This window comes from Petaurus breviceps, unplaced genomic scaffold, assembly GCF_028583685.1.
Source record: "Petaurus breviceps papuanus isolate PSGF00001 unplaced genomic scaffold, PetGlider_PUasm1.0 99, whole genome shotgun sequence".
Lineage (NCBI taxonomy): Eukaryota > Metazoa > Chordata > Mammalia > Diprotodontia > Petauridae > Petaurus > Petaurus breviceps.
In genome coordinates, this window is record NW_027187465.1 from 26181905 (window position 1) to 26194661 (window position 12757).

A 12757-nucleotide genomic window follows, 5' to 3' on the forward strand; every position below is an offset into this window, starting at 1 on the left:
GTGGCCTTCCCCACTCCTGCTCTCCCCTCTTCCTGGTCAGTTACTGGGCTTCCAGCTACTCTATCATTTCTCTTCTTTTCCCCAATGTAGCTAAAAACCATTGGTATTATCAAGAAACTTCACACAGTCTTAGTTTGCCATTTTCCCCTCAAATGCTGGATTTGTTTTAATGGGGATATGGTTCAGAAATAAATTTCCCACAGACACGGGGCTAAGAACAAGGGAAGGAAATCAGGTACATTTTCGATCAATAAATCTTTCTTTTTCTCCTGAAGTATTTACTATATGGAAGGCACTGTGCCAGGGGACACCAAAGGGGATACAGAAATAAAACATCCCCATGGCAAAGACCATTGGGGGAAACAGCATATACACATATAAATAACTATAAAGCAAATACAGGTAACTGGGGGGCACTGGAAGGGAGCTTTGAAGGAAGGAAATTAGGGATTTTCAGAGGTATTGGTAAAGACAATGTACATTTCTGGACTTCCCAAGCCGACAGTCAGTACCAAGCTATGGAAATGAGAGATGCAGTGTAGTGTGTGAGTACTGGCCTGAAGGCCAGTTTGGCTGGATAGTAGAGATGTGAGGGAGAATAATGAACTATAAGCCTGGAAGGGTAGGCTGAAATCTGACTGTGAAGTCAACAAGGCAAGTCAACCAGCATGGGTTAAACAATTACCGTGTTCTAGGCACTTTACTAAGCACTGAGGCCACAGACCAGATCAAGGTAGTCCTTCCTTGTCTTTAAGAAGTGAACAATCTGTCATGGGAGACAGAGTGTACACATGTAAGTCTGGGTAAAATACATACAAAATGACTTTTTTTGGGGAAACAGTAGCTGCTGGGGGCATCAGGCCTCACTTCAAAGGCCTCTCACATCAGAGGTGCCATTTGACTTTTGCTTTGGGGAAAAGTTTCCCCAGGGGTTCTAAGAGGTAGAGGGGAGGACAAGATGTATTCTGGGCATGGGGGAGCCTGTACAAAGGCCCAGATGAAGGAGATAGAGCATCATATGTGAAAGACAACCAGGTGGCCAACTTTGCTGGACTGTAGGAGAGTCATGTTTACTAAACCTATAAAGGTAGCTGGGAGTTATTTGTGAAGGGTTTTAGATGCCAAACTGAGAATCTATATTTGATCTCAGGTAATATGGAACCACTGGCATATGCTGAACAGGAAAGAGACATGGTCACACCTGTGCATAAGGAAAATCACTTTAGCAGCTGAGTGGAAGATGAATTAGAGAGGGGAGAGCTGAGGTGGGCAGACCCATTAACAGACTCTTCCAAGAAGAGTAGGGTGGGGGCCATGGCAGTGGAAAGAAAAGGATGATCGTGAGACATGTGCAAGGGCCAAGCAGGCCTCAAGAGCTCGTTCCTGGGAAGAGCTCGGCCTCTCAGCTCAGTCCTCTGCCTTGCTCAGGGCCCCGTTCAAGGCCCTGATCTCTGCCCCCCCACTCCTGTTCTTGTTCCGAGGATGACGGTCCAACTCTCACTACTGCCACATCTCACCAACTCTGTGACTTCCCAGATCACCTCGCCCTTCCCTGGTCAGGACTCCCCTAGAAAGGAGCTCTCTCCTGTTAGAATGTAACAGGGCAGGAACCATCTCCTTTTATATTTGTGCTTAATAAAGACTTTCATTCATGTGGGGTGAAAGTGAGTGAAGTCAAGGATGACCTGGAGGTTTCCAACCTTGGGACCTGGAAGCATGATGGAGCCCTCAACAGAAACGGGTGGTTAGGAAGAGGGAGGAGGGGGTGGCGGTGATTGTTTTGGACATGTGGAATCTGAGATGCCTAGGGGATGTCCAGGCAGTTGGTGAGGTGGCCTGGAGCTCAGGAGAGAGCTGAATGTGTCAGGAAGCTAGGGGCAAGGAACTAAAAGGCCCCCTTAAGACAAACCATCCAGAAAAGGAAACACCTTCATTTGCATTTTTGTGTTGTTAAACTGTCCTCTGCAATGCAGAGACAGACAGACTTTATGTACAAGGATAATGTGCTCAACTAAAAAAAAATCAGTGCTACCATATAAGGTTCACTTTCACGTACAGCGTTTGAACTGAAGATGAAATGGCCAGTGCTGTCATTAGTGCGCACTTTCAGAACAGTTTTTAGACTTTACTGAGCATGTAAAGAACTGGGAACAGTGAAAAAGGAAAACAGTCTGGGCAAAACACATGCATTTCTGGAAAACATTAGGATTACAAGATCTAATTTTCTTTTAGATTTACTTGGTAGCCTATGTTTAGAGTTCAATATGAGAATACATTTTATTGGTTTTAACTTTATTTTAGTTCCTCTGAAACATATAGAGATAGTAGGCCAGCCAAGGTGTCAAAAATTTGAACTCAAAACTTCAAGCCCAGCAATTTATGGAGCAACTACCCCATGACTTCAATTCCTGGCAAAATTCTAGATTCTATTTTTAGAGAGATGATGAGAAGAATACATTGATCAAAAGGGCTGCATCCAGAACAGGACATCCCAGACTAACCTCATTGTTCACTTTTTTGACAGGGTTATAAGACTGACAGATTGAGGCAATGCACCTGAGCTATGGGTAATCTAGATTGTAGCAAAGCACTTGAAAATTTCTGGAATGACACGGTTATGTACAAGGTGGAGTGCTGGGGATTAGGGGAGAGTCTAAGTGGATTCTGAGCTAGCTGAAAGGGCAGACATCAAAAGCAGCCATCAGTGTCCCCTTGGAGCCAGGTCAAGTAGCACGCAGCAAGGATCTGGCCTTGGCCCTATGGTGTTTTTTTTTTCAATAAGAGACTCAGATAAAGGCATAAATGGACAGCATCTGTTATTAAAACTACAGACTGCACAAACCTGGGAGGAGGGATAGTTAGCTAGTGCACAGGTCGAAGGAGTTAGGATACAAAAAGATGATGATAGAGAATATTAAGCCTAATCTAATATGATGTAATTTAACAGAGACATATGGAAAGTCTTATCTTTGGATTCAAAAAATCAATTTCATAAGTACAAGATGGGCAAAGACATAGTATCTCTGAAAATAATCTGAGGGTTTTAGTGGTTTGCAAGGTGCTTAAGAGTCAGTGTGATATGGAAGCATAAAAAGCTAATGAGAACTCGGGTGGCCTTGAGAAGCATCCGAAGGAACATGATCTGGATGGCTTTGGGATGATGTCATGAGGATAATTTGCAAGAACTGGGAGTGTTTAGCTTGGAGAAAAAAAGATTGAGGGGGATAGGACAGCAACTTCAAGTGTTTAAATGGCTGTTATATGAAAGAGCTGCTAAATTCTGTTTGGTTTTAGAGGCCAGTGGTAGGTACAATGTCAAGTTAAGTGAACAAGCATTTATTAAAACCCTACTATGTGACCGGGGCGGAGCACCAGGACTGGAATCTAGAAGAATCATCTCCTTGAGTTCAAATCCAGCCTCAGACACTTACTAGCTGTGTGACCCTGGAAAAATCACTTAACCCTGTTTGCCTCAGTTTTTTCATCTATAAAATGGGCTAGAGAAAGAAATGGCAAACCCTTCCAGTATCTCTGCCAAGAAAACCCCAAATGGGGTTACAAAAAGTCATGATTGAAATGCCTGAACAAGAACATGTGCCAGGCACTGTGCTAAAGGCTGGGGATACAAAGAAAGAAAAAAAAAATAGAAAACCCATCCACAGTCTCTGTTCATAGACAACACACAAGCAGCTCTGTTTAGAAAAGACACAGACAGTAAAAACTGGAGAGAGTTAACAGAGGGAAGACACCAGCACAAAGGGGAACTGGGAAAGGCTTTGTTATAGAAGGTGGGATTTAGCTGGGACTTGAAGCCAGGGAAGCCAGGAGGCAAAGATGAGGAGGGAGAGCATTCCTGGCAGGGGGAAAAGTCAGTGAAAATGCCTGGAGTTGGGAGATGGAATGTCATGTGTGAGGAACAGCAAGAGAGCCAGTGTCACTGGATCACAGAATTCCTGGAGGGGAGTAAAGTATGAGAAGCCTGGAAGATAGGAGGGGTCCAGGTATAAAGGGTTTTAAGCCAAACAGAGGATTTCATATTTGATCCTGGAGGTAACAGGGAGCCATGGGAGTTTTACTTGGACAGGTGGTCACATGCTCAAAATTGTTTTTTTATTTTTGTTTTTTCACTTTTTGGAGGGGGGAGGGCAGGGCAATTGGGGTTAAGTGACTTGCCCAAGGTCACACGGCTAGTAAGTGTTAAGTGTCTGAGGCCGGATTTGAACTCAGGTCCTCCCGACTCCAGGGCTAGTGCTCTATTTACTGTGCCACCTAGCCGCCCCCAAATTGTTCTTTACGAAGATCAATTTGACAGCTTAATGGAGGAAGTACTGGAATGGAAAGAGATCTGAGGCTGACACACCAACCAGCAGGCTATGCAATAATCTAGACTTAAGGTGATGAGGGCTTGCACCAAGATGGTGGCTGAGTTAGGGAGAGAGATGTCACAAAGAGAGAATCAACAGGACCTGGCCACAGATTGGTTATGAGGGCTAAGAGAGAATGAGGAAGCCAGGATGCCACCTAGGTTGGAAGCCTGGGTGATTGGGAGGATGGCTGCTGGTTACTTTGATAGTAATAAGAAAGTTAGGAAGAGGGTAGAAATTACAAATAGAAATTACAAACTTCTTAACAATTAGAGTTACTCTAAAGGGGCAGGTAGGTGGTGTACTAGATAGAGTGTTGGGCATAGAGTCAGGAAGATCCAAGTTCAAATCCAGCCATAGACACTTACTGTGTGACCCTGGGCAAGTCACTTACCCTTTTTGCCGCAGTTTCCTTATGTGTAAAATGGGAATGCAAACCACTCCAGTACCTTTGTCAAGAAAACCCCCAATGGGGTCACAAAGAGTGGGATATGACTAAAAGACTGAACCACAAAGTGGCTTTAAGCAAGGCTGGAAGTCTCCTTGGGTGGGCATAGAGCAGGCATACTCGTTCAGGTACAGGTGGCCTCTAAGGCCCCTTCTAATTCTGAGATTCAGTGAATCTGGATAGAACAGCAAGAAATAAAAGGCACGCCTCCTACAATATGGGGTGTGTCATGGCTGGAGAGATGGTTATTAGACGGGAAACATTAGTGGCTTCTACAGAACAGCTTATGATTTGGTGCTAACCCAAGTGGTCCAGACTGTAAATATAGGTTAAAGGGGAGGCCCATAAATGAGAATCAGAGTAAGATCAACAACAATAGCTGATACTCCTATAGCACTCCTTGTAAAGCTTGCAATGGGCTTCACAAGAGGATGGAGTGAGCTTGACTTTGATTCCTGGGGAAAACTTGAGAAAGGCTTATTAAAGAGATGCATGGTAAATATGTGGGAAGGGAGGCAGTGATTCCAAAGAGCCAGCGTGGTTCTATTAGGGACATGACAACAGGATTTTTAAACTAGTAGATGAGGGGAATTCTCTGGATAAAGGTTACCTAGATTTTAGCAGGGGCTTTTTTTAAGGTATCTCATGCCATCCTTAGAGAGATGAATTAGGTGATAACAGTTAGAAGGATGGCTGGACACAAAGAATCACTGTTCATGGTTCCTTGTCAACAGGGCAGGACGTCTCCTACCAGGGGATCTCTGAGGGATCTACTTGTCACTGCCTTAGATGAAGGCATAGATGGTCTGTTCATCACATTCATAGATACTGCCAAACCAGGGAGCGAGAGCTAACACTAACAGGGAGAGAGATGCTCACAGAGTCTGGGTCCCAAAGGCTCCTGACAGGCTTGAGCACTGGGCTAATGCTAAGAAGATGAAATTCTGTGGGGATCAGTGAAAAAATCTTTGTACAAAAAAATAACTGTTCAAGTGTAAGATGAGGGAGGCAGGGAAATAGAGAAGTTATTCTGAAAAGGATCTGGGGGTTTTTGCATAGTTTAAAGCCCCTGTAAGGAACCTGTCCAAAGAATGGATCCAGTGGTGACCTACATTAGGAAAGCCACCCCTCCAGGAAGGATCCCCACACTTGGCCCTTGTCAGACTTGGGGCTGGGGTTTAAATAAACTGGAGAGCATCCAGGAGGCAGACAGGATGGCAAAGAGTCTGGAGTTCATGACACAGAGTTAAAGGAACTGGGCAAGTTTACACAGGATAAAAGAAGACTTGAAGGAGATGTGATAACTGTCTTTGAAGGGCTCTCATAGTAACAATGGCAGCCAGGTGGCCCAGTGGATAGAACTACAGACCTGGAGTCAGGAAGACCTGAGTTCAAATATGCCCTCAGACACTTACTGGTTGTGTGACTCTGGGTAAGTCACTTAATTCCGTTAGCCTCAATTTCCTCATCTGGAAAATGAACTAGAGAAGGAAACAGCACACCACTCCAGTATCTTTGCCAAGAAAAGCCCAAATGGGGTCATAGAGAGTCAGACACAACTGAAATCACTCGACCACAACAGAATCAACAGCCAGCATTTCTATGGCACCTCAAGATTTGCAAAGTGCTTTACAAATCTTATTTCATTTAATCTCAACCTTGGGAGGTAGATGCTTTTCATTATCCCTATTTTATAGATGATAAAACTGACGCAGGCAGAAGTTAAGTGACTTGTCCAGGGTCACACAGCTGGGAAGACTTAAACTGAGGTCTTTCTGACTTTAAGTGCAACACTATCCACTGCACCACCTAGCCGCCTTCTAATGGAGGCGGGATTAGACTTGTTTTGGTATTGGAGGGCAGAATCTGAAACAATGGGTGGAAGGAACAAATTTAGGCCTGATGTCAGGAAAACCTTCCCATCAATTTGAGCTGTCCCAAAGCAGAATGGTGGTGGATTCCTCCTCCTTGGAGGTATTCCAGCAGACCCTGGATACCACTTGTTGGGTATGTTCTGGGGGATTCAAAATAATCCTGTGAGGGATGGGACTCCAGTATTATTATCTCCATTTTACAGCTCAGGGAAGTGAGGTTCAGAGAGGGGCAGCAAGTCCCCCAGGGTCACACAGCCACCAAGTGTCCAAGGCAGGACTAGAGAAAGCTCCAAGTCAGGCACTCTATCTATTGTATCACTTAAGCTGGGCTTGAAGGATGGGTAAGAGATGAATTAGCAGATAAAAGGCAGGAATTCAAGGTGACAGAAAGGACTGAAACTACGGGAGGGAACCGTGCCAAATACAGGGAGGCAGGGATGTGACTTAAAGGATGGAGAAGAGTAGAGGGGGCTGAATTACGGAGCTGGCGTAAGCATTTAGGGTGGAAGCCAGTGAAGGCTTTTGAGAAAGAGTCTTGTCATGAAAGCAGGGTGGAGGAAATATGAGTCTGGTCACAGAGAACAAGCTGGATGGAAAGAGAAATGCACCTTGCTTACAGCTAGTGCATCCTTCAGCTCAGAAGGATCAGAAAAATTTAACAGAAACATCAAAGCTCATATTCAGCTAAAAGTAAAGAGCCTGTCCCTAATTCTGCACCCACACACAGTTTTGGTGGCTTATGGACACAAACATGGACGATAAAAATAAGGAATCAGGGGCGGCCAAGTGGCTCAGCGAGTAAGAGCACCGGCCCCAGTGTCGGGATGACCTGGGGATCAAATCTGGGCTCAGACACTTAGCACCCACCCAGAAACACCTGGCTGTGTAATCTTGAGCAAGTTACTTAACCCCAATTGCTTTAAAAAAAATTTAAAAAAAATAAGGAATCATTCTGTTTAAATACAATGAAACCCTATATGCCATGGTTCTCAGCATTTTAGGTTCAGATATACATTAACAACATCCATGGGCTTCTTTCCAGAGGTCCTCTTGAAAGAGGAGATGTTAGTCACTATTTAGTTAATTTAGGTTAAAGCATGGTGCCAACGGAACCAGAATCTTTTAGCAACCATTTCATGATCATTTACTGAGAGAATAAAGTGAGTCTGGTGCCACAGAATGGCCCCTGACCCCAGTGATCCATTTCACAAGTGTATGGTTTCCTTCAAAAGGCATATGGGGTGAAAAAGTAATCTCTTATTGGTGATTTTGTCAATGAGCATCTTCCTTCCACCACCAGAGACTGCATACCAGTTACAACTTGTGAAGATGGTCTTGGAGAGTTTTGGGTACCGAAAACCCCATCACCCTGTAGTCAGTGAAGCCTCTCTGAATTTAGTGAGACAACCTATTGCTGGTGGCATAGAGGAGACTGTTTCAGCTTGATAATTGCTGTAAGAGTGTAAGACTGTGCTGGCAGAGCCCTTGAGAGTCCAGAGTCACCACCATACCACAAGGAGGAGTCAGATGAACTTCAGTTCGAAGCACCTGAGTTACCGATGGTGAACAAGAGCCTCGTCTTTGCGGTACAGGGCAGTGCCTTACCAGTCAGGAGTTTATTACGGCCTGCCTGGGATGTATCAGGCATTGTGCCAAGCACTGGGGATACTCCCTTCCTGCCAAGGACCTTACCTCCTATCGGAGAAGGTTTCTTACTATTATTTCCATCTTTTCCATGAATGTTGAATATATTCCGCGCACGATAGTTTCTTCCCCAGACAAAACACTTTAATTAAACTTAACCTTTTTCAGCAATGTGTAAAAACTGACATTTACATAAAAGGCTTTAAGTTTTGCAAAACCCTACATACAAAAGTCGTTTGAACCTCAGGACAACCCTGTGAATACAATTAATTCAGCAGATGAGGAAACTGAACCTCCAGGTGACGTGTTCAGGGTCACGAGGGAGTGAGGGTCCGAGCTGATAAGGAAGCAAGGCTTCCCAATTTCCACTTCAGCCCCTTATCCCCACGACCTGCTGCCCTGGCATAACTCTGACCTGCCTTTCACACAACCCAGTGCCATCAAGTAGGAGCCATTTTTTCATCAGACATTTCTAACACATACAGAAAAACAATGTTGATATATAGTAAAATCTCCATTTTTTTTAGATCAGGCTAGCTATCACAGGAGTGATTTCATGATAAGAATTCAGACATAGAGAGCTATAATAAGCAGATATAACAATTGGGGGAGGCAATAGCATAACATGAGACCCTTTATTTGTCTCTTGGAAGGAACTGTTAAGAAAACTAATCTGAGTTTTACTATCTGTTAACTCAAACAGAATGAACCACAGATTTCATTTAAGAAAAAATTCCTTGGTTTGTATCTCATTAAACACATTCCTCATCCCATCGCAGCATCCTTACTTAACAGGTATACAACCCTGGGAGCCAGGGTTTTGTCTTTTGGGTCTTTTTTTTTGGTTTGGGTCCCCCTTGGTCCAAGAGATTCAGTTCCCTACAGCAGTACATGAATGAATGGAGGGTGCGCAGTGGCACCCTCCGGTGCTGGGATGGAGAAAGCAGGTTGACTAAAACCAGTCCTGGAACCACTCCAAAATTTCAGCTAAAAGTAGACATCACCCATTTGTAACTGACCTCCATGCAAATGGCTATTTAAATAAATTTCAGATCATAAAAAAATCTGAAAAAACTCTGTTATAGCAAAGGAATAACATTAAAGAGTCTTTAAAAGTGTGCCACTAAATTTGCTGCAAATGAACCGAGGTGTACTTTGATAATGGTCGGCAATGGCAAAATACGGAGAAAATTTCACAATGAATAAATATTCATGAGGAATTCTTTTGCAACAATCAAGGGTTTTTTTCCCCTAGGAAAAGGATATAATGGCAAAATCTAGTTTCCAAGAGAAGTATCTTTGTCATTCAGATGGATCCATACCTCTCTGGATATCTGCAGAAGCTTGGGGTACCATGCCATAAGATATCTTGGATTTTGGTTCATAGCACTTCAGAATCTAAGACTGCTATGCTCTATTGAGATGCATTCTATTAATAGGATCCTATCATAGCCACAACATTGCTTTATTTGTGTTCTCTCAAAGTTACATTTTAGTATCTACATAAGGTTTATAGACTGATAAAAACAATATATGAATTATAAAAGTCCATTAAAAACAACATACAAGTATGAAAATATTCTTCCACAAGAGATCAGATAAAAGAAAAGTTTGACTAGAGCAAATACGTAAATCCCAAATGATCTGGGAGTAGCAAAAGCAAACATTTTCAACTGCCTTCTCATTAAAAAAATCAATGCCAAGAAAAACCAGGTGATTTTTTTTTATTGTGCAAAAGAAATTACTACATGATAAAACAACAGCTTTCATAATAAATGCCCCAAATTAAAGCCTCTTTTAAAAAAGCAAAATTAGCCATCAGTTTGTTACAGTTTTTTCAGATGTGTCCAAAGTAATAAAGCTTAGGATGTATTTACCAACCAAACAAATATAGATATGATTAGAGAACATGAGCATTCTTTTTTCCCCAGGTTTTCCCAGGCTTCTTTTCAGGTCAGCTACAGAATTTCATCTGCTAAACTTGGATGCCATCGCCGTGTGAAATATTTTAGAAGCCAGCCATTAGACAAAAGGGGCCAGGTTAGAGGCCATTTATAAAGCTGTCTACTAATTCACCTCGCGGATGACGGCTCCTCTGTCAAGCAGGAAGCTTTCTTACACGCTCTGCTTCGTTTCCCAAACCAAAGGGTATCCTCTACCACAAGGTTCCCAGGCATGCCACGGAGGGATACTTACCCTAAAGGGGGCCAGTGCACTTGCCAAGGAGGGCTTTAGTCTCCACAGCGATGTTCAAAGGCATTAAAAAGATGAAATGGACCGAGGCCTCCTCCCTGCTGTAACAAGCGCCCTGGCAGGCACATTTTGCCACAAATATTTTCCCTCCTAGACAAAGAGAGCCAGACTGTTGGCAGCTTCTCACGCACCTGCAATGCGGATCGCAGCAGCCCTCCTGACAAGCCCACCCCAAGAGCTGGCCCAACCTGGCGGGCACCTCTTGTCCCCCACATCGCCGGCTCTCCTCCTCTGGAAGACTCAGGCCACCCCTGGAGCCCAGCAGCGGCCCAGCAGAACCACAAGCAGCACCAGCTCCACACACAGACCTGTGGGGCTGGCAGAGGCCAGGGACACCATTGCCCACCAATGAGCAGAGATGCGTTGATGGGAGACACACCAGCCCCAGATGACTCCCACCCACCCTCCTTGAAAGAGCTGACTTTTACTTCAAAGGGGTGGCGTGCCACCTTCTGACTCATCCCCGCTCTGGGGCTCAGACAAGCACCCCAAAACAGCCAGATTGGCCTGGGGCTCAGAGACCGGCTTATTTTTCTCTTCACTCCTCAGCTCCTTCTACATACAGCTGTGGAAGAGAGCACTGAATCATCTCCTGCCTCCCAACGGAGCTGACAAGCATCAGGGCCGGCATGGTGTGAGGGGTGGGGGTGCCAGTTACCCTGGCTCCTGGTACCCAGATGCCCTGCAACCTTCACCCACATTCTGAAAGAAGGAAGGGGGAATTGTAAAGGGTGTCAGGGGAGAGGGCTTCATGGGACAGCAAGAGCTTTCTTTTCCAGTTTTATTTGCTAACAACTTTGCCCTCCCCATCACAGCTCACCTGAGGGTGGAGATGTCCTTTGTCCTTTAGGCGGATCCCCCCCTTCTCTCACTCTTCCTCCTCCTCCTCTCCTGCAGCTGCTGGGGCAGGTGGCCCATGGGCAGGGCAGGGGAAGGGAGAGGAGGAAAGAGGAGAGGAGAGGAGGGGAGGGGAAGGCTGGGCTGGGCTCTCCCTTCTCCCCCTCCCCTTTCTCTGGTCCTCAGAGGTCAGTCTGTGCAGCCAGAGCTCATCTCCCAGAGCTACCAGCCCAAATAAAGCAATGCACCATGGGAGTGGGAAGATGATGGGGGGGGTGGAACTTGGGGAGAAGGGAGGGACAGACTGGCAGAGAAGAAGGATAGAAGGAGGAGAAGATGAAGCAGGGCTGAGGAGGTGGGACCCAGAAAAGGGGTGGAGATGAGAGGGGAGGAGGAGATGGCAGAGGAGACGGTGGAAGACAAGGAAAGAGGAGGGACCCGAGGGTGGGGGAGGCGGGGAGAGGAGATTTGGCCAAGTGCTAAGAAGGCAGGAGCCAGAAAGAGGTGGGGGGCCCAGGAATAGGATGGGGGAAAAGGAAAAGAAGGGTGGAAGAAAGAATGGAGCAGAGATGAGAAAGGGGAAGGAATAGAGGAAGCCGGGAGGAATCCTGGAATGTGAGATGAAAAAGATCACAGTGGTTAGCCACTTCATCCCCTGCTTGAAGCATGACTGCTCCCATCAAGTGCTGGAGTTAGAGACAGAGGAAGGAGAGAGAAGCAGAGGAGAGGGTGGGAGGAAGCTAGAGAAGCGTGGGGAAGAGACAAGAGGCAAGACCGAGCTGGGAGAGGAAGAGACAGTGGGTGGGAGGCAAAAAGGGAGGAGGAAAATATAGAGAAAATATTGGAGAATGGGTAGGAGGAAGAGGACAGGATGGGAGAGGGCACAGGTGAGGATGGTGGAGAGGAGGAGGAGGAGGATATAGGATGGACAGAGGGTGGGAAAAGGAGACACAAGCAGGGCCAGGGGAGATGGCAATAATAGAAGGTGGGTGAGAAGATAATGACCAGAACAGGGACTTCAGGGGAGGTGAGAAGAGGGAGACAAAGTCAGTGGGATACGGGGGGCAAACAGGAGGGGGGCAGAGGGTGGTCAAGGCACTGCAAAAGGATCTGGCTTGGAATCCCCCCAGGGATGAGTTACTGCTGCGTGACCCTGGCCACTCCCGGCCTGTAAAATCAAGCGGCCCTCCCTCCCAATTCCATGGGAGGGATTTTCCTTTTGATGATTCTCTGGCAGGGGGCTGGAGGACTAGCACAGGGTTAGGCAGAGATGGAAGAAAAGGAGACTTGAAGGTGGGTAGGGAGAGGCCGGCAGGGAGAAGAGATGAAGAGTGGGG

At 45.6% G+C, this 12757-nt stretch overlaps 1 protein-coding gene across 2 annotated transcripts in view; it reads right to left on the reverse strand.

The window, feature by feature from the left end:
- Positions 1-12354, reverse strand: part of CCDC92 (coiled-coil domain containing 92) — a 43830-nt gene extending 31476 nt beyond the window's left edge. The window contains exons 1-2 of one of the 2 annotated variants that reach the window (XM_069081904.1): positions 11404-12354; positions 10527-10673 (exon numbers count right to left, since the gene is read on the reverse strand). The gene's annotated coding sequence lies outside the window, so the exon portion shown is untranslated. The remainder of the gene's footprint in view (positions 1-10526; positions 10674-11403) is intronic. The other variant, XM_069081905.1, reaches the window with a different exon arrangement.
- Between the last annotated feature and the right edge of the window lie 403 nt (positions 12355-12757).